Source organism: Notamacropus eugenii, chromosome 5 (assembly GCF_028372415.1).
Source record: "Notamacropus eugenii isolate mMacEug1 chromosome 5, mMacEug1.pri_v2, whole genome shotgun sequence".
In the NCBI taxonomy this organism is placed as follows: Eukaryota; Metazoa; Chordata; class Mammalia; order Diprotodontia; family Macropodidae; genus Notamacropus; species Notamacropus eugenii.
In genome coordinates, this window is record NC_092876.1 from 206,009,777 (window position 1) to 206,032,505 (window position 22,729).

Genomic DNA, 22,729 nt, shown 5'->3' on the forward strand with positions numbered 1-22,729 from the left:
TTATTCCACTGTATAGTAACATTTCACCTTCCAAGGCAAGAGGACAGGGATGGGATCTTATCTAAATTCTGTATTTTCCCCAGAGTCTTAATGTTATTGGCTGTTCATCCCTCATTTTTAAAGAGGACCAATGACATCACAGTTGATGTCTTGACTTGTGTATGAATTGGATTTAAATGAGTCAGAGTTGCACAAAATTGTCAACCTCACTCTTTCTTTCAGTCATTGAAGCCCAGTGGCAGGAAAAATGTTAAGATGACTGGCAATGGCCCAGGATGCAATGGGTGACCTTGGCATCTTTGATGACTGTCCAAGCTTTAAGGACTCCACAGTGCCTGCTTTAGCTGCCTTCAGAGCCATTGAAATAAATTGTTCTGTTCAGCTCATTCTATCAGGGAAAGTCTTCACATGCATGGGGTAGCTGTCCTAATTCATCAACAAGTTTGAGGCCTGTCAATTACCTTCAACCTGGTTTAGCCCATCTGTTGAGATGGTTTACTGGTGTGTGGCTGCTCCACATGCTACACCTTCTTGAAGCCACAGGTGAGAGTTGGGTGAATCATGTGGACACCTAAGGTGGATGAGCATCCCTAAAAAAGGCTCAGTAAACTCTCACACCAGAGATGCTAGTCTTCCCCAGACATCCCATAGAGTAAGTACTTAATAAATGTTAAATTTGAACTCAACAAATAAATTCATCAATAGGAGAAAATAAATAGAAACTTGTTTCATACTTCTGGTTGCTTTTCTCCTTTTTGAAATTCCAATTCCTGGAAAATGAAAATGCATTCAACCTTCAAAATTCTGAAAAGCAGAGCCAGCAACAGTTTTTCTTTTTGACCCAAATTTGGTGAACTTGTCTGTGCCACTGTCATATTATTGGATCTGTATAATCTTTAGGTGGAGTTATTTAAAAGCACATATCCTTTTGTGTTTTTTCATCATCCAGGCTTTTTTTTCAGGGTGGTATTTTAGCATATTTTCTACTATGACATGGTTTATGGAAAGTATACATAGCACCTTTTTGATGCAATCAGAAAAGCAAAGTTTATATGGTCCTTCTTTACTTTCCCCATTCTCATAGTATGGTTTACTGCTTTAGCAGTCATCTCCCTTCTGATTTGGGTTTAGTACAAGAACATAACAATACTAGAACATTTGGAGGCATTGCTCTATTTGGGGGAGCCCAGGCCCCAAATGAAGATACCCTCTTCCCAAGTTATTTGCATATCATATATCTCATAACTACTGGTAATAAATTATCATTAATTATCATACTACTGGTAATAATTATCCAGGTCCCTATCCCTAGAGCATAATCTTTCTTTACTGTAGGTCCTGCTGCTTAGAAGAAACTCCCTCTATTTCTTTACTTCTAAAGTCAGCCATCACATCAGACCTCCTTTAATAATTATTTAGCACTTGTATAGTACCATCACTCTTTATGCTACTTTAATAGGAACATTGCTATTTGTTGTACTATCTTGGAAAACTTGGGAAGTTTTATTTTTAGAATCTCTGATTTCCAGTGATATGCTTAGAACGTTGTGGTAAACTGTGCCCATAAATGTAATTTTCTACTTGGGTGTATGTAACAGTCAATGAACATTTCTTAAATACCTGCTAGGCACTGTGCTAAGTATTAGGGGATAAAAATAGGAAAAAGACAGTTCCTGCCTTCAGGGAGCTTATTATTTAATGGAGAGAAACAGTGAACAAAAGAAAGCTGTAAAGGTCAGGGGAGTCAGGGGAAGAAGATGGTATGGGGGCATGGTAGAGTCCTGTCTAAGGAGTACAGATTGCAGGAAATAAAACGATAAATGGCCTGGGAATCCTTTTTAAATGAAGACTTTTGGAAGAGTTCTTTGCTCTACACTCCACCCTTCCGCTCAGAGGGACAGAAAGTACTGAAAGTTATAGTGAGATGTGAATATCAAAGATAATGCAACTTAAGGATAATGAGTTTTTTGGTGATAATGTTCACGGGAGCGTGATAATGATGGAATCTAGTCCAAGAAGCAGGGTACATTGGAAATCACTCAGTGATCACTGATTTCTAGTATCTGGTTACATATATTTTTGATCTATTCCTTAGTTTTCCCTGTTCCTGATTCTATTTATTTTTATGTTCAAAAGTTTAATTTTTTTGTTCACTTTAAAAAATACTTTTGATGTACTAAGGTTCCCCATTGAGGCCTGATATGATGGATAAAACAATGGGGAGGGTAGGAAGGGGGAAAAAGGGTATTTCAGAAACTTTCTGCCCAACAGCTAGTTGATGAGGAACATTAGTAGCAATAATGTTGGAATATTCTTAATATTAGATTTTCTGATGCCCAGGCAATCTGTCCATTTCAGGGAGGACTTTGTTGAAATTTCTTTGTAGATCTGTTCATTTTGCAAGAGATGAAGTGTTGAGTAGTTTGTTTCTAACATTTTGACTAGGATATTGGCCTTAGATTGTAAATTCAGAGGGATCAGAATGGAATCTGTTCACCTTATTTTTTTTTTAAGAACTTTGTATAGGCTCACTAGACTGTAAGTATAATGCTTTTGATTATGAAACATGTTCTATTTATTAAATTTTTTCATAGTATTTTATGTTAATTTTTAACATAAGATGATCTGTAATGTTTATCTAAGAAAATCCATTAGAAATATAGCTAGAATTAAACTTGAAATCGTAACCATAGAAAATCAGTGAGAGTAGAAGACAAGTCCTGCATTTATGGTATGTTTCACCTCAGTGAAGGAATGAGACATGCACAAAGGACGCAACCAAAGATCACTCACTGATCTACAAATATCCAATTTGCAAGTATGTACATTCTTATGAGAACACCTTATGATCAACTTAATTTGTGTTTTTAAATGCATATTATATGTGTAAGGGAGGCAGCAACCCCCAAGAAACTTTGATTAGGTCAATAAATCAATCAAAAAATAAATAAGGTGTAAATAAGTCCTTAATAATTTTCAAAGCTCATAGGGGCTTTGGATCATTTGATGAAAGCAGATAATGCCTCACAGGAAATGTCTTGGGATAGTTGAAGAGACTCAAGCTTGCCACCCTTCTGGCTGGGTTGTGCTGGAGCCCCTCTAATTTACAGATTGTTAAATTCTCTGCATGTGAGTATTCATACTGTAAGTCAGCAAATATTACAAATTAAGGCTTATTATATTGTACTGTTGATTTCTGGAATTAAGAAAGTGTTAATAATACAGATTAAATTCAAAAGTGTATGTGGGTACAATTCTTGTACCCTGGATACCTGGTTGTTAAACATTTACCAGCATACCCCTGAACTCTACAAACATCACTTGAACTCGGCAGGAATGTTGTAGAAGGCTCAGGGAATGAAGCCATCCCTAGACTGGAAGCCTGGTGACTGTAGACAGATAAGGACGATAACTGGTATTTACAGAGTGTCAACCTGAAAGTTAGGTTAAAGGAGGCAAGCAGACTAGGTGATTGTTGGGGATGGAAGCTCAATTCCATGTGGACAGTCTCGGGCGGGTAAAGGTGGGAACTTCTAAATCTTAGAGTTCTCATGAGGCCCCCCATGAAACACCAGGGAATCGAGGAGTGAGACCGAGCTATCTCGTGTATTTCCGCCTCTTCCCGTGAGAAACGTGATGGGAGGAGCATCCCCGCCCTCGAGACTGTCCCAGATCTGGGCACACCTATTGTTATCTAACAGGCACGGTATTCAGGTGCAAACTACACGGCCAGAGAGCTTAATTAGGGTCAGGAAAGCCTGAAGGCGCTCTTAGGGCGGGAGGGGCCCTTACAGGACAGAAGGCGCCTCTTCCCTTTTTCCTCTCTTCGCTCTTCCCTCTCCCCTCTCTCCCCACTTCCACTTCTGCTTTCATTCTCTTACTGTAAGATCTTTGCCTCCTTGGGAGATTTCTCTCTCTCTCCTAAGGAAGAGTTCCCCCTGCACATGTAACCAGGACCCTGAATAAAGCCTAACCCTTGTTAGACTCCGGAAAGTCTCTTCTCTCATACGTTTATCCGGTTTGGCCAACCGAAGACCTGGGACAGGTAAGGTAAGACTCGGGTAGCCCTCAGGCCTCTAGGCCTGGCAGGTGATATGTAAATTCATATTACTAATTCTCTTAAAGCTACCTGGAGATAGGGAACCTGTATGTACAAGGACCTAAAATGTAAGTTCTGACTGACTGATAAAAAAATGACCAGGCTTGAATATGTTTTAGAACAAATCCCAACTCACCATGTCTGTGTCACTCAAATTTATGCTCTCCATATATGTTTAACCATATTATGAGAAAGGATTTTCTTAATTGAATTGGTGGTAAATACAGTAAGATAAAGAGAACTGACAAAGTGTCCATTGAAATTATGACCTAGGATATCTGTGTTTTCTTTAGCATTAACAAGACATAGTATGTGTCCATAAAATATTAAGATAAGAAAAAGTCCCATTATTTAAGGTAGTGTCTGTTTAAGGGTCTCGTCCTTAATGACCATAAGCAGGAAAAAATGTTCTTAAGTCACTCCCATCCAGCCTTGTTGACATAGGAGGAGGTCTCTGCGTTTACTCAGTGAACAAAGAAGCTATTAGGTTTGGGCTCTTCTGGTTGATTAGTTCAGGATCTGCCTCTTATTGAGATTATTAAATGATTATCAATAGCACCTTAACGTTTATAAAGTGCTCTATACAAACATATGAGTATAAATTTCAGGCTACATATGGCTAGCTAGGTGGATAAATATTGATCTTATATTGATGTGTATTATATATGTATATGTGTGAATAAACACATGCATGTTTATATACATATATATCATATATATTATACTCACACAGAAACACACACACATACTTATAAATACAGGGTAAAATACAGGGTATTCCAAAATTCTTGGTGCTGTCTTAATGTATTAAAGATAAATAGCTTATTAAACATCATGTATATGTATAAATATATGTATATATTATACATGCTACATGTATAATAAATATATAAATTATAATATGTATGTATGTATTATATGTGTTTATTGTTGTATATATATATGTACATACAAATATATATATATTTCAAGTCCCTAATAATTATTTTTGGGATTAAATGGTGGGCTTCCTTATTACTTTTGATACCAGAAACCTCAATAAGAATATAGAAACTTCCACAACAATATTTTTGGAACTAAATTCTCATAGGAACTAAAACTTGAAGGTAGAAATGATATTTTGGACCAGTTCTGCCTCAGTGCAGTCCCGTCATAGTTTAGAACTGGAAGAAAATATGATACTGGTTTTAAGAGCTGAGATTCACAACATGAGTTCCCTTTAACTGCAAGTCCTTATTTTTGTTCCCTGTGCTGGAGTGACTCTGCTGTGATAACTAGATTTATATAGTGCTTTCAAGTTTCCAAAGTGTTTTAGGTCTCATTCAAGCCCAATAACAAAGCTGCAGGGTAAAATTTGCATATATCTTTATCATTTGATACATGAGCAAACTAAAACTCTGAGAAGATAAGAAATCTGTTAATTTCCTTTAAAACATATTTCCAAAATCATATTATAGAACTTTATTATTTGTTGCATTGGAATATCGAAAAAAATAAGCCTACTTAATTCCCTAAATTCTGTGATGGACAACGATCCCTATAACTGGTATTGGTTATACTAAAACACAGAGTCTGGGAGAATGGGAGTAGAACTCAGGAGTGGGGAACCTGTGGCCTCCAGGCCACATGTGGCCCTGAAAAGCTGCACTTGAGGACTTAGAGGGCCAAGGCCACAGGTTCTGCACCCCTGGAGTAGATCAAGCAGGTTTCAAAATATAGCCTCTCAATCTGATGGGATACAGGCTCTGGGAGCCCCCTTGAACTCTCCTTGAATCTTCCCACTTGACCTGGCATTTCTTAAGACCATAAACTTGTCATCACTATGCCCCAATCTCTGTTACCCTTAACAGAGCCTAGCCCTACATTGTCTGTTACCTCCCCATTGCCTCTGGCTACCTTCCTACCCTTGATCATATCAAAATCCTTTTCTCTTGGTTCTGATCTCTAGTCACCCCAGTTCCATCAAGATCTTCCTTAGACTCCTCCTCAAGACCCTTCCTGAACCAGTCACCTCAGACTACTTGACCATCCCTAGATCCCTCCCACAGTTTTTCTGTATATAAGATCCACCTTGCCTCCATGAAGGAGTTCCAATTCAATCTAGCTCAGATTCTACCTGGCCAGCTTGTCAACACAAGCATCACAAATGCTCAGTTTCCTTAAGAGTCTATTCTACCCAATGTGGCAGATCTTAAATAAACTTTGTATTTTTCTTTGGCTGAAAAAAGGCTTGAGTCAAATTCATTTGGGCAGGACAGTAGCAGCAAGCATACACAGGAGGACCTGCTACACAGGTTCTTAGATATACTTTTCTAAAAGAAAAGCGGCAATCTATTTTAATTACATTCACCAATAGAGAAAACAATCAGAGAACCAGCAGACAGGGCTTCAAACTGTCTGACCATAAACAATACATACACCACAGATCAACAGGCAGATCCAACTGTCTGTCTAATTACATACATACATAGTTACCAGAGAGTGAAGCACCAACATCTGGATTTTCAAAGGGGGGGGGCTCCTTAGGGGTTACCCAGAGTCTCTTCTGGCACATGAACCTTCTTCCAAGGAGTAAGCCCCAAAGCAAAACCTCACCTCAGAGTACATATACACTTTTCCGGAGTGGGAGTACATGGCCCTTGAGACCCAGTGTCTCATTAATTAACAAAAGGTATGGGTCTTCCCACAAAACAAGCCTCCTCTAAACAAGCCTCCCTTTATGGGCTCCAGGTGAAGCCTGTTAATGGGTGGGGAAGCTCTTTTAACTCTAATTAACGTTACAAGGACCTGGTCTGTCAGTATTTTGTGGTCTAGAGAACCCTCAAACCTCTTAAGAAATGTAAGGGACTTTAGTCATCTAAGCCTACATACAAACAAAAAGAACCCTCACCATAACATACCTCAGAGGTGGTCAGCCAGGTTCTTGAAGGCCTCCCTCGAGATGGAAACCACCACTTCTTGCAACACATCCCACTTTTAGATAGCTCTCATTGTTTGGAATGTTGAGGCAACTAGATAGCATAATGGATAGAGTGCTGGGCCTGGAGTCAGGCAAACTTTTTTTTTTCAGTGTTCTATAATCACTTACATATAACTTAGATTTTTTTTTCTTCTTCCTCCCTGAGATGGCATACAATTTTATATAGGTTCTACATGTACATTCCTCTTAAATACATTTTCACCTTAGTCATGTTGCATAGAAGAATTAAAATGAATGGGAGAAATCATAAAACAAAACAAAACATAATACAAAAGAAAATGATCTGTTACATTCTGCAATCGAATTCCATAGTTCTTCTCTGGATTTGGAAGGTATTTTGCCTTAAGAGAATTGAGAATTTTTTAAATCCTTGCATTTCAATGAAGTACTAAATCTACCAGAAAAATTCCTCATACACTGTGGTTGTTGCTGTGCACAAAGTTCTCCTGGTTCTGCTCCTTTCACTCAGCATCAGTTCATATGTGTCCTTCCAGGCCTCTCTGAAGTCTTCCTGTTCATCATTTCTTACAGCACAACAGTATTTTATTACATTCATATACCACAATTTATTCAGCCATTCCCCAATTGATGGGCATCCCCTTGATTTTCAGTTTTTGGCCATCACAAAGAGTGCTGCTATAAATATTTTTGTACAAGTGGGACCCTTTCCCATTTTTATGTTCTCTTGGGGATACAGTCCTAGAGGAAATATTGCTGGGTCAAAGGGTATGCACATTTTTGTAGCCCTTTGAGCATAGTTCCAAATTGCTTTCCAGAATGGTTGGATCAGCTCACAGCTCCACCAACAATGCATTAGTGTTCCAACTCTCCCACATCCTCTCCAACATTTATCATCTTCCTGTTCTGTCATGTTAGCCAATCTGATAGGTGTGATGTGGTATCTCAGAATTGTTTTGATTTGCATCTCTCTAACCAATAGTGATTTAGAGCATTTTTTCATATGACTATAGATAGCTTTAATTTCTTCCTCTGAAAACTGTCAGGCAGACTTTTTTTCCTGAGTTCAAATCTGTTATCAGATACTTATTAACTGTGTGACCCTGGTTAAATGTCTTAATCCAGTTTACCTCAGTTTCTCATCTTTAAAATGAACAGAAAAAGGAAATGGCAAACTACTCCAGTATCCTTGCCAAGAAAAACCCAGATGGGGTCACAAAGAGTTGAACATGACTGAAAACAACTGAACTACAACCTTGTTAGGAAATTTTTCTAGAGATCAAGCCTAACTGCATTACAGTTTTCACCTTTTGCTCTTGGTTCTATCATCTGCACCTAAATAAAACAAGCTTAATCCATCCTGCATATAACAAATACTTGGTGTGAACTCTAGCCCACCCTGAGTTTTCTCTACTCCAAGTTAAATACTGGCAGCTCTTTCAACCTTTGCTTCTCTTATGATGTGAACTCATGACCTTTCGGGGTTCTGATTGCCATTCTCTGGATACTACCAGTTTCCCAGGATCCTTCTTAAATTCTGTAACTATGTTGAAAACAATATTTCAGGTGAGGTCAGATGAGGTGGAGTAGAGTGGGCCTGTACTGCCAGATCTTTCCAGCATTCTTATACCCTGTACCCTCCCATGTAACCTGTGATGCTCACCTTTCTCTTCTTCACATTTGACACTCCCATCTCTCGACTTGGGCATTTTCATTGACTGTGTTGACCTAAAAGTTTGGTTAAAGGAGGCAAACAGGGTAGGTGATATGTAAATTCATATTGTTTATTCCCTTAAAGCTAGCTGAAGATAGCGAACCTGTATGTAGCAGGAGCCAGAATGTGAAGTCTGTCTGATGAAGGAATGACTAGTCTTAAATATGTTTTACAACAATCCCAACTCAGGGTCTCTCACTCAAATTTATGATCTCCCTATCCATATTATGAGAAAGAAATTTCCTCAATTGTGAACAGGTGGTAAATACAATAAGATAAGAGAGTTGACAAAGTGTTCATTGACATTAGGACCCAGGATATCTGTGTTTTCTTTACCATTAACATGCCATAACATAGTATGTGTCCATAAAATATTAAATTATGAAAAAGTCCCATTATTCAATACCTTTAATTTTTTTCTCTCCTGTGCATGTCTACTGTAGAACCCTATGTGCGGGGGCAGGGCAGGGCGGGGGGGGGAGGGGGAGAGGCATTATCCATATGACTTAATAATTTGTTTCTTAAGCTGGCCCATGTCGTGGGGTGTGTGATCAGCGAAGTGTTAAAACTGTTGGGCCTATCGCTGTAATGCTGCAGTTGAACGAAACAACTGGCAATAACGGAAGAAAAGAGAAAGATTTAAAACAACAGTGTTTTACCAGAAATGAAAAACTTAATCATTCGTTTTTATAAACTTCTAGGGGAGAGAATATGTTACTTCATATTTCTTTGAGTAAATGAATTAAAAATAGTGTTGTGCTAGCACTGAGGCAGTTATTCACCTCATTTGAACAGAACACCACTCCTCCAGAGGAAAGGAAGGTGAAGGGATTGGCTATCGGGGGTGGGGAATCTGCAGCACTAAGGCCACTGTGACCTTCTAGGTCCTTTTTGGCCACCTTTTGACTGAGTTCAAGTTTAAATAGGTAAAGCATTCATTAACTGCTTATTGTGTGCCAGGCGTTGTATAAATTCAGGGAATATAGACACAAGGAAGCTGTGGTCAAGGAATTTGCATTCTAATGGAGAAATGGAACTAAGGGGAACTAGAAAGGGAGGTAGGAGATGGGCAGTCTGGATTGGAAGTGTTATGGAGGCCTGGAACCAGGACCAATAAAGCTGGCCTGTCAGAGCCCAAAGTTATGCCACAGCTGGGGTATAAGCTGTCTGGGAGAATGAAGTATACTTAAAGAAAAGAGCAGTAAAGTTTTAATAGGATGGGGATGAGAAGTTGATCCAAGGGGAAGGAAGTAAGGCTTGATCTCTGTGAGAGATATGAAATAGTGAAGTTTCCATGCTACTAAAATCATCAGTCTTGGGGGAAGCAGAAGTTGTTTAGATAAGATAAAAGTTATCAGCCAATCAGCTGCAAACCTAGGAGGCTCAGAAACCATAAAATGGGGGTCCTAGGCAAACTGGACCAAGTCAGTTTGGGGTCATGAATAGTCAGTCATTCTCTTACTACAGTGCATGCTTAATTAACCTCACACATGTAATGGGAAAATTCCCACATAAAATTAGAGGCTCATTAGAGCAACATGTGACTCATGACGGAGGGAATACATGTGAATGGGAAACTCACCTTTGTATTGATACACTCTCCCTTTACAACAGGGGTGTGTCCGCTTCTTGAGAACTAAAGGTGAATTCACTTCAACTTTTTAAATAAAGAAACTTTGAGACATCAGTCTTCAGAATTGAATCTGGGGTCACTATTTATAGCAAACTTTATCAAGGATATTAGAGTAGAAGAGTATTACAGAAAGAAGAAAGGGAAGTTCTTCAAGTCTCTTAACCTTCTCCTCCAGGAGGGAGGTTAGCCTACACTTGCACCACTGGTGATGCTTTCTTTATACTATGGCATAAGTAGAAATTGTACATTTGCTGCAAATCATGACATGATTTCCCCTACTCTTGACATTGGTTGATTTTCAGTCTTTAAAAAAAAAATTCTTGGTATGTTTAATGCCTCAAACTCAAGTACCTGGTTAAAATGTTTACAATTAATTAATAACTCTTAAGAACTTGACAACCCCACTCAAATCTCCTTTTCTGCAGCTCAAAAACAACTCCACCACCTCAATCATCTCTCCTTCAACCTTAATCCACATTCCTATTTCATGAATTTGCCCCCCCATCATTCTACTCTATCAATTTATTTTAATTAACACGTTAATTGTTTCTCTTACATTTTCTTACTTTGTTTTGCCAGATACCTTTTCCTTTCTTCCTTCTTTTTCAGTCTTCTTTTTCCGATTCTACTCCCAAATCATCTTTGGCCCTCCTTAAACTTCTTATATCCCGCATAATTGTCCTTGATCCTCATTCTCTTTCAACCTGGAAGCAAAATCTAGACAAGATCTAGGCCTGGGGATAGTTCTTTAAAATTTCCTTATTGGATTCCAAATTATTCTCCCTCTAATTTAAACTCTGACCTCTTTCATTAGACCGAATGTTTTTGAATTACCAACACAATTTCCTTCCTATTTGGTACAAATCCTTCTCTCTTATCCTTCTATAACCTTCCCATTGTGGCTTAACATTCTGTCAGTACTTAGTGAGGGAGGAGGGTGTGTTAATTGGTTATTATATTTCTTTCTCTAAGTTACACATGAACAAAGTTAGCTTTTTACTGCTAGTATTGTCTGCCTATATCACTGAATAAGATTTTAGCCTTTTTGAAACCTACTAAATTGAGATTCTATCTACCTACATTTTCTTGTTTATTTATGTAAGAAATTTTTTTGCTGAAAATAAAACTCTTATTTCTTTTTCTTTTTTTAAATAAAGCTCTCCACACCAAATGAAACAATGAATTTGAACAAAATAATTCTAGGATAGTGTTCTTCTTTGTTAGTATGATTGCCAGTGCAGTCCCATAACCAGGCAGGTTGGGGAATAAAGGGGAATAAAGTAGAGTTGGTTCAAAAAATTTTACATCTGATATTCAACAAAAATTTATAAACATGTTTGTTATATTTGAAACATGTACTATATGCAAGACACTATGCTAGGCACTGGAAATATAATGATACTGGAGAAATGGGAGACACAAAGATGAAAATGAGAGTGCCTGCTCTGAGGGGTTATATTTTAATGGGAATGAGGATGATGGTAAATGACAACACTATATAAGATTTTTCTTGCTCAAGTACAGTCTTTGAATAATAATAAGTAAAATAAATGATAACATTTTGCATATAACTACTACACAACATTTTGTGACTTTTTAAAGGAAATAACAGATAAAAATGTAAGATAGGTAAACAGGTGTCTAGTTAAAAAATCTAAAGAATATGTTGTATGTCTAAAGCAAGAGGTTATATATGTTCTTATGGAACTTTTTGAGTGCCCGAATTTAGAGATGGAATTAATATTTGATCAAGTTATTTGGTAGATACATGCAGTATGGTCCATTGCAGATTCAGAGTGTTACCCTAAATGTGGGAGCAGTGGACAGGGACTTGCATAGTTCCCACTACCATATTGTTCCATGATGTGCAGCCATCTAGCACCACTGGAAAGTTATTTGTGTGTATGCTTTTTTAAAATGACCCCTTTCAGTCTCTAAATAATTAAAATTGCAGGTCACTCAGTAGACAATAGAGAGATGAATGGAAGGCTCCTCAATGGGCTGAAGCACATTCCTAAAGAAGAATTGGGAAAGAGGAGAATGTGAAAGATATTATCAAAGAAATTTATATCCACAGGAAGAGGTAGGCTGGACACGAAGAAAAAAAGATGACTGATGTGTGTGTTTCATTGGTGACTCATATAAAGTCAAGAGATGGAAAGTCAAGGCTTCTACAGTATACTGGGGCTTTGTGGAGGATTTGCCAAAGGAGATGGACAAAGATCACATAGGATTAAAAGGTATGAAAGACCCATGAGCTGCACTAATGGAAAAAATATATGCTTTGATGAGATCACAGTTCTACTGAAGTGTTCCCACTTTCTTCAATCTACAATAAAAAACCCTTTCATCCCACTCCACCCCAAAGTCCAAACATTTAACAGAGTTAAGAGGCACAGTAATTGCTTATTGTGTTGCAGCATGGGACTTCTGCTTGTATAAACGCATGTGAAATATGCCCAGAAACACTTCTCCTATCCTTACTTATGCATGGCTTGGGGACCCATGGTTTTGGGTCTATGGTCTTCTAAACCCTAGAAAAAAAATTCATGCCAAGATGGCGGAGTAGAAACACACAAATACACTAGCTCTGAACCCACAGCCCATGAAATATCTGTAGAAAAGAGCTGCCAATAAATTTGGGAGCAGGAGAAGCCATAGAAGCAGAGCGGACGTGATTTCTGTTCCAGAGAGCCTGAAAACCTCTCACAAAAGGTTCTTCGTGCAGCAGATGTGGAGCTGAGCCCAGCCCTGCGTTGACCACCCAGCACCTAGAGGAGCAGATCCGAGCAGGCTTCAGGGACAGAATCTCCAGCAGCCGCTCAGGTCCCTCCACCCACAGGTGACAAGGGTGGGTGAGAGGCTCTCTTTGCCGGGTCGAGAGGGGAGTGGGGAGCCCTCATGACTCAGGCCCCCTCGGGAGGCACCAATGGAGGTGGGAGCAGACCGGGGCTCCCCAAGCAGGCAGGAGCCCAGATCCATTGTTGAAGGTCTCTGCATAAACCCCCTGAGGAAACTGAGCTCGTGAGGTGGCCCTGCCCCCACCTGAGCACCTGAACTTGATCTCACACTGAATAGCAGCCCTGCCCCCGCCCAAAGCCCTGAGGCTGGGAAGCAGCATTTGAGTCTCAGACCCCAAGTGCTGGCTGGGAGGATCCGGAGGCGAGGTGGGGGTGAAGTGAATATTCAGAGGTCAAGTCACTGGCTGGAAAAATGCCCAGAAAAGGGAAAAAACCAAGACTATAGAGGGTTACTTTCTTGGTGAACAGGTTTCTCCTCCCCTCCTTTCTGATGAGGAAGAGCGGTGCTCACCATCAGGGAAAGACACGGAAGTCAGGGCTTCTGCATCCCAGCCCACTCAATGGGCTCAGACCATGGAAAAGCTCAAAAAGGGCTCAGAAAATTTTGAAAATTATGTTAGAGGACTGGAGGAAAAACTGGAAAGAGCAATCAAAGACATGCAAGCAAAGTATGAACAGCAGATCAGCACCCTGCTAAAGGAGACCCAAAAAAATGCTGAAGAAAATAACACCCTGAAGAAGAGGCTAACTCAATTGGCAAAGGAGGTTCAAGAAGCCAATGAGGAGAAGAATGCTTTAAAAAGCAGAATTAGCCAAATAGAAAAGGAGATTCAAAAGCTCACTGAAGAAAATAGTTCTTTCAAAATTAGAATGGAACAGATGGAGGCTAATGACTTTATGAGAAACCAAGAAATCACAAAACAAAACCAAAAGAATGAAAAAATGGAAGAGAATGTGAAATATCTCATTGGAAAAACAACTGACCTGGAAAATAGATCCAGGAGAGACAATTTAAAAATTATGGGACTACCTGAAAGCCATGATCAAAAAAAGAGCCTAGACATCATCTTTCATGAAATTATCAAGGAAAACTGCCCTAATATTCTAGAACCAGAGGGCAAAATAAATATTGAAAGAATCCACCGATCACCATCTGAAAAAGATCCAAAAAGAGAAACTCCTAGGAATATTGTGGCCAAATTCCAGAGTTCCCAGGTCAAGGAGAAAATATTGCAAGCAGCTAGAAAGAAAGAATTCAAGTATTGTGGAAGTACAATCAGGATAACACAAGATCTAGCAGCTTCTACATTAAGGGATCGAAGGGCATGGAATAGGATATTCCAGAAGTCAAAGGAACTAGGACTAAAATCAAGAATCACCTACCCAGCAAAACTGAGTATAATACTTCAGGGGAAAAATTGGTCTTTCAATGAAATAGAGGACTTTCAAACATTCTTGATGAAAAGACCAGAGCTAAAAAGAAAATTTGACTTTCAAACACAAGAATGAAGAGAAGCATGAAAAGGTAAAAAGCAAAGAGAAGTCATAAGGGACTTATAAAAGTTGAACTGTTTACATTCCTACATGGAAAGACAATATTAGTAACTCTTGAAACTATTCAGTATCTGGGTACTGGGTGGGATTACACACATACACATGCACACGCACACACACATAGAGACAGAGTGCGCAGGGTGAATTGAATAGGATGGGATCATATCTTTAAAAAAAAATGAAATCAAGCAGTGAGAGAGAAATATATGAGAGGAGAAAGGGAGAAGTGGAATGGGGCAAATTATCTCTCATAAAAGAGGCAAGCAAAAGACTTTTTTAGTTTGGGGAAAAAGAAGGGAGGTGAGAGAAAAACATAAAAATTTACTCTCATCACATTCCACTAAAGGAAGGAATAAAATGCACACTCATTTTGGTATGAAAACCTATCTTACAATACAGGAAAGTGGGGGATAAGGGGATAAACAGGGTGGGGGGGACGATGGAAGGGAGGGCATGGGGAGGAGGGTGCAATTTGAGGTTGTGACACTTGTGGGGAGGGACAGGATCAAAAGAGAGAATAGAAGTAATTGGGGGCAGGATAGGGTGGAGGGAAATATAGTTAGTCTTATACAACACGACTATTATGGAAGTCATTTGCAAAACTATACAGATGTGGCCTATATTGAATTGCTTGCCTTCCAAAGGGAGGGGGTGGGAAGGAAGGGAGGAAAAGAAGTTGGAACTCAAAGTTTTAGGAACAACTGTCGAGTACTGTTCTTGCCACTAGGAAATAAGAAATACAGGTAAAGGGGTATAGAAAGTTATTTGGCCCAACAGGACAGAGGAGAGGATGGAGACAAGGGCAGAGAGGAATGATGGAGGAGAGAGCAGATTGGTGATGGGGGCAATTGGAATGCTTGGTGTTTTGGGGTGGGGGAAGGGGACAAGGAGGGAGAATATTTGGAGCCCAAAATTCTGTGAAAATGAATGTTAAAAGTTAAATAAAAAAATAAAATAAAATAAAATAAATGATTGTTGACTAAAAAAAAAAAAATCATCCTTTTTGTCATGAGAGAAATGTTGTTATCTAACATTATATCATTGGAATCTGTTGGGATTGGAAGCTCAATTCCGTGTGGACAGTCTCGGGCGGGTAAAGGTGGGAGCTTCTGAATCTTAGAGCTCTCACGAGACCCCCCCAGGAAACGGCTGGGAATCGAGGTGAACCGAGCTATCTCGAGTAATTCCGCCTCTTCCCGTGAGAAACGTGATGGGAGAGAGATCTCCCCGCCCTCGAGATTGTCCCGGATCTGGGCACACTATTGTTATCTAACAGCACGGTATTCAGATGCAAACTGTGCGGCTGAAGGTTAAGTAGGATTGAGGAAGCCTGAAAGCTCTCTTAGCACATGAGGAGCCAAGAGGACAGTAGGCTCCGCTTCTCTTCTTTCCTCTCTCCCCTCCCCCTCTCTCCCCGCTTGTACTTCTACTTCCAATCCCTTAAGATCCTAGCCTCCTTAGGAAATCTCCCCCTCTTCCTCCTAAGGAAGACCCCCCTGCACTTGTAACCGAGACCCTGAAATAAAGCTCAACCCTTGTTCGACTCTGGAACGTCCTTTCTCTCATATGAGCATCCTGGTTTTGGCCAACCGAAGACCTCGGAGGTGAGGTAAGAAGACTCGGGTAGCCCACACAGGCCTCTAGGCCTGGCAGGAATCTGACATGATAACAGGGCAGAAGGTGCTAGGAATCACATGGTTTTTAGTTGTCTACAAATTACAGTTTAACTATTGGTTTTATAAATGTGAGGTCCTTGTTCGATGACCTACAAATTAAAGTAGTGCTAGAGGAACTGAATCTTATCACTGAATTAATATGAACTGAATTAATATCCTCAAAAACAGAAGCCCAAGGAAATAATAGTGAAATGGAAGGATGACTCACAAGTACAAAAAAAATAAAAATAAAAAGTAGTTGAATTGCTCAAAGGCAATAAGAAGCATCATGTCATAGTTCTTAGACAAGAGTTGCAAAAGATGAGGCTGGTTGATATCTGCACCAATAGCATAAGTGTTAACGTCAGTGAGACTCTAAACAATGGAGTATTGAAATATATTAGCTATTATAATGACCATTTTCCTTGGAAAAACTTCCCTCCCCCCTTTTTTTATTTTACAAAAATCCCTTGTGAAGAGGTTAGTCCATGGATGTTTTGCAGAAGTTTCAGAATTTATAAATTTGAGGATCACTGAGTTGCTGTGTAATGCTAATGATTTAGTCATAGATTTAATAATAATATGGGCAAAGGTTGTTGGTCATTTGTGCCTGACTCTTTGTGACCCCATGGACCAGCTGTCTCTGGTGTTTTCTTGGTAAAAATACTGGAATGGTTTGTCATTTCCTTTCCCAGATGGATTACCTTTTGTCAGCTAATTGTCAGCTAATTACTGCCATGAGGAGGCAGTGATACATGAGCAAATATGGATTAAGTGACTTGCCCAGGGATACATAGTAAGTGTCTGAGGCTAGATTTTAATTCAGGTCTTCCTGGTTCTCCTGGCTTCCAATCCAGTACTCGATCCACTGCTCTACTTGCCCCTATGGACAAAGGTACAAAGATAGAAAAACATAATTTGTAGCTGGAGAAACAGAGGGAATCCAATGTCGCTGTATTACAATGTAGGATAAAGATAGACTGGGGGCAGGTTTGGGAGAAGAGTTAAGTTTATATGATTTGGGTAGGCATTGGGGTATCACCATAGGTTTTTGAACCAAAGGATGAGAAGAATTAAGCATTGCTGTGGGAAAATAAACCAGCAGTGGTTTAGAGGAACAATAGATTATAGGCAGATAATGACTGTGGGAATAAATTCCATATTGCCCAAGGAAGAATGCTCACCTTGAAGACACCCAGGCAGCTTTGGCAGCTTCCTTGGATTCTTTCTAGCATTTATCAATCTAATCCTGAATTTATTTTCCACATGTATATAAAATGTGGATTGTAATACTTACACTCCATCACAGGTTTGTTTCAAGTGTAAGTTAAAACTAAGGTAAACTGAGGCACAAAGTTCTAGGCATGATCAATTTATTGGTAAAGCACAGATCTACTAATAAATAGGATCTGAGTTTCCTCAGTAAGCTTGTACTCCAAATGAAGGTGATAGTTTTCTTTTATAAGTTTTGGGGAATACAGAACAAAGAAGAGAACAGGGCAGGTGACATCATGGAATAACTGAGGCACAGGGAACCTGATTGGTTGGAACTTTGGTAAGGACCCTCATCTTTCTTTCCAGTGCACAAGAAGTACGCATTATTTGAGTCAACCTGCAAGGTTACTTGTAATGGCCCAGGATTTTAGACAACACACCAGATACCCTTGAAGGCTAACTTGGTGGTGTGAAGATATTAGGTGATATAAAAATATTAGATTAGTGATTAGCAGGAGAACTGGATTTCTAAATGTAACCCATTACAGGCCAGCTGAATTCTAAACTAAATTCAGAAACAGAGATCCATCACTTAATTACAGGGCCAAAACTAATTAACTATAAATAGGATCAAATAAGAAAATGATATAGAATAAATATTGACCATTTCACAAGGAGAGTGCTTTGTAAACTTTAAAGCATTATAGGTGAACCATTATTAAGAATATTGTAAATTTCTGATCACTGTTATCATAATTCAACCTCTTATTTCCTTCTACCTTGAGGGCAAGGATTTTGTCTTTGCATTCTGAGAACCTGGTATATAATAAAAAGTACTTGATGTTTGTTAAATTGCATTTCTTTTCTCTAGGTCCTTTGAGTTTGTCTGAACCTTTTCTAAGCTGCTTGGCCTTTGACCAGCTCCTATTTTCTTTTTCTGGCAGTCAGGTAAGCTCTACAGATTTCCTAAATCTTTCTACATCCACTCTGGTTTCTTTATGACTTTTTAATTCCCTAATTTTCTTAAAGAAAAAAAAAAAGATCTGGAAGGTAGTTTGGCAGAAACTAGGTACAGGCGAACATCTTATACTATAAACTAAGATAAGGTCAAAATATGTAAATTATTTAGATATAAGAGGGTGATATCATAAGCAAATAAGGAGATCATGGATAATTTTACCTGTCAGATCTTTTTTTGGATAAAGGAAGAATTTGGGAACCAAACAAGAAAAAGAGGATGGATGACAGGAAGTAAAATGGATAATTCTGATTATATGAAATGTAAAGAAAACTTTTGCACAAACAAAATCCATGCAGACAAAATTAGAAGGAAACTGGTAAAAAAAAATTTTGCAGCAAATTTCTCTGGCAAAGGCCTCCTATCTCAATCATATAGGGAACTGAGCCAAATTTATTAAAAAAAAAAAAAGTCATTCCCCAATTGATAAAGGATTAAAAGATATGAACAGGCAGTTTTTCAGAAGAAGAGATCAAAACTATTTATGGTCATATTTAACTAAGTACTTACTGTGTGCCAGATACCATGCTAAGTGCCAGGGAAGCAAATAATAAGCAAAACAGTTCTTGTCTCAAGAAGTTAGTTATAGAAATGATTTTGTTAATATGGGGTAGTGGGGTGGTTATAGAGGATAGTGAGGTCTGAGTGACCTTTGTGCTTCTTGAATCCTTTGGTAATGGTGGTCACTTATTATGAGAGGTCTCCTTGAAGCAATAGAGAAATAAATACTGGATATACAGCAACTGGAGACATACATTTAAATGTGCTCTGTTCTTTAAGAAGTGAAAACTGTAGTAAACTCATTTGTTGGATGTAAATAACTTTTGTGCTTGAAGATGATAGTCATCTCTAGGTCTATCAGATTTCTTCTCCCTTACCTCTCCTCCCTCTAGAATTTTTTGATTGTCTAAAGACAGAGTGAAGGAACTGGTTGGTACTTTTTAGCCTTTGGATACTGTGCCAAGTGAACTTTGTTGTGACTCCGTGGTGCAGGGCTCTGGCTGGAGGGGGGGCGGTGGGGGGGAGGGGGGCAGTTGGGAGAAGGGTGATTGACAGTGTAGTCATAGTGTAGGGGGCAGTACCTGCCTGACCCCTAGAAGAGGGGGGCATCCCTAGCCCCTGGAATAGAGAGAGCTTAGGCCCCACTGATAACAGTGTCTGACCTGGCACATGCAGGCAGCAGTAAGCAGTGCCCTCAGCAGCACTTGGGCCCTAGTATGAGAAGGTAACAAAGCCTCAGGACAGAGGGTAAAGGTAGGCCCCAACAGAGGCAGAACATCTTGGGGATGTGGAGAGCAAGGGAGAGAATAGTGATGCCTGAACTAGTGTTCCTATTATGCAGCAGGGCAGTGGCAGCATTCAGGTCCCAGCACAGGGAACATTGCCAGTGTCCAGTACAAGGAGGCAGGGCTTGGCCTCAGAAGACCAAGCTGCAGGGCCACCTCGCCTCATTGGCAGCAAGTAATAGTGTTGATTTCAGCAGCAGTAAAGTGGATGATAGGGCGGTGCCAAAGACAGGCCCAACCAGAATAGCCCTTGGCTTACTATATTCTAGAACCGTTGGGATCCTTCTACATGGCTGCTAAGACCCAGTGGTCATTGGAATACTCTTTCCAGAAAAGATTTGGATGAATTACTGGTGAGTAGAGATTATCTTTTTTGTTGTTGTTGTGAGTAATAGTGGGGAGGTGAAATGGTTTCTCTAGCCCTCAAAGGGGGCAGTCCATTAGAGGTCTCTCAAAGCACCAAAAATCTGGCATTTCTTCAACCTTCTCTAATATGGGGTTTCCAGGGAGAAGGAGCCCCTCCCTCTGGTGGGCTATTTCTCAATATCCATGACAGCAGGCTGCATACAAGATGTTAATGACTTCATAGGTGCTTTAGTACAGATAACCCTAATCAGTGTTGAGGGATGGATGACCATGTAGTTCATCTTTACTTTTTTTCCTGGTATTGCTCCTGCTCATTGTCATTTCATCTAGGAAGACCTACTGTGAACTGAAATGATTGGTATCACCCACTGGGATGGGCCAAATCATTTAGATCCGGGACTTAATCCTTCCAAAGGGAGGAGGTCCAGCCACAGATTTGTGGTGTGGGATTCCCATGTCTGGTTGCTCTAACAGGCTGTTACGTTGCTTGTTTTGTGATTCTCTCTCCTCTCTCTCTCTCCTCTCTCTCTCTCTCTCTCTCTCTCACACACACACACACACACACACACACACACACACACACACACACATACACACACACTTCTTTAGCATTCTTTCTGTTCAAGTTTTCTTTTCCTCCTTTAGTGCTGCCTTTGCCAGGCTTCTCACGTAGCCAGGGTCAGTTTTGTTCAGTAATAAGCTCAAAGCAATTTAGGTGGTGGAAAGATCTTTAAAAGACTCTTAGGACTTTGCCACTCAGGGATAGGATATGGTGAGAGAAGCTCTACTAGAACTCATCCCTCTCCCTGTCATGTGAACTGCTTAGGAGGCTAAGGCTTGGATTGGTGATCAGGCTTCCTGTTTGCCTAATAAAATAAAACACCACTCCCACCCACCAAGAGGATCCAGCCACTCCTGAGGCCTGACTGGCCACCACCACAGGTAGCACAGAAGCAGGGAAGTTGTACTCAGCAGAACCAAGGCTGTCTCCATGGATGAATATCTTTCCTTGCTCTAAGTGCTCTTTTCTTGTTATGGCTAAGGTGTTATAGCTAAGTAAACCTTCTTTTGTTAACTGTTGGAATGTTATGTGTCTCGTTTTGTTCTCATCACACACTTGAGCTAGCACCTGACATGGCCTACCATCACAAGCAGACAACTTAATAGAAATAAGCAATAAGAATTTATGTCCAAAAATAATAATGGACTAGCCAATAATAGTAGCTAATATTTATATAGTACCCACTATATACCAGGTACTAAGTTAAGCGCTTTACATATATGGTTTCATTTGCTCCTCATAACAATGCTGGGAGGTAGGTGCTATTATTATCCGAGGCAAACAAGACACTAAATGATTTGCCAGGTTCACACAGCTAAGAAATGTACGAGACCTTCCCAAATCCAGCCTAGCACTCTTAACCACTGTACATCTAACTGAGAAACAACAAAAAAGAATCATCAATAAGCATTTATTGCATGCCAAGCACTCTGCTAACCATGGGGGATATTAAGAAAAGCAACAACATAGAAAGTGCTAAATACAAGCCATATTTATTGACTTAAAGGTATATAACAAACAAGGGAGAATAAGGGGAAAGAACAGAAGACTTTAAAGACAGAACTTTGTATAATAAAATGGGAGCCTCACCTAAAGGAATCATAGGAATTGAAGAGTGAAAAAGAACTTAATTTCTTAAAATAGTGGCAGTATAACCATTCTACTTGATTTGCTCCGCATTTTGATGTCTTTGGTTTGAAGTCACGTCTGGTCTGGTTGATTAGTAACAGTACATGCACTGAAGGGCTTTGGGGTTTGAATGGCTGTCAATCCACAGAGTGCCTCTAACCTGGGGTAACTTTTGGGATGCCCACATACTGCACTTCAGTAGATGAAGGATTTGGGATTCCATTAGCAAATTAGAACATCTATAAAGTTTAGAAGATGATTTCTGTGAGTTGCTGTTGTTGAAGAAATTTACCTTCCTGATGGCCAACCTTCTCACGAAATGTCTCTGAACTTAGGTAGTCTGGCCTTTGGAAACAGTCATACGTTGTAAGGACCGTAGTCTAAATCTTTCTATTCTGGTGGTATCATCCAGAGCTTATGCGCTTGGAGAATCCAACACTGCTTCCCTACTATGATAAGGAACAGGAAGCAGTCACTGAATTTTAAATACCCTGTAATACATTTTCCATATTTTTAAAAATTCTGATTTTAAAAAAGATGACTTTTTACATGATTCCACAATTTGACAATCATAACAAGACCTTACTGACATTACAAAATAACTTGGCATAGGATATTTTCGAGTATCAATTCACACTGATGTTATGTAGGACAGAAATAATTGATTTGGTGAATGATCCATGCCATTGAACTTTTAAGCAAATGTTAACTAGTGTAAACTTAATGTCAAGTACTACCAAAAGTTTATTTGAAACTTTAG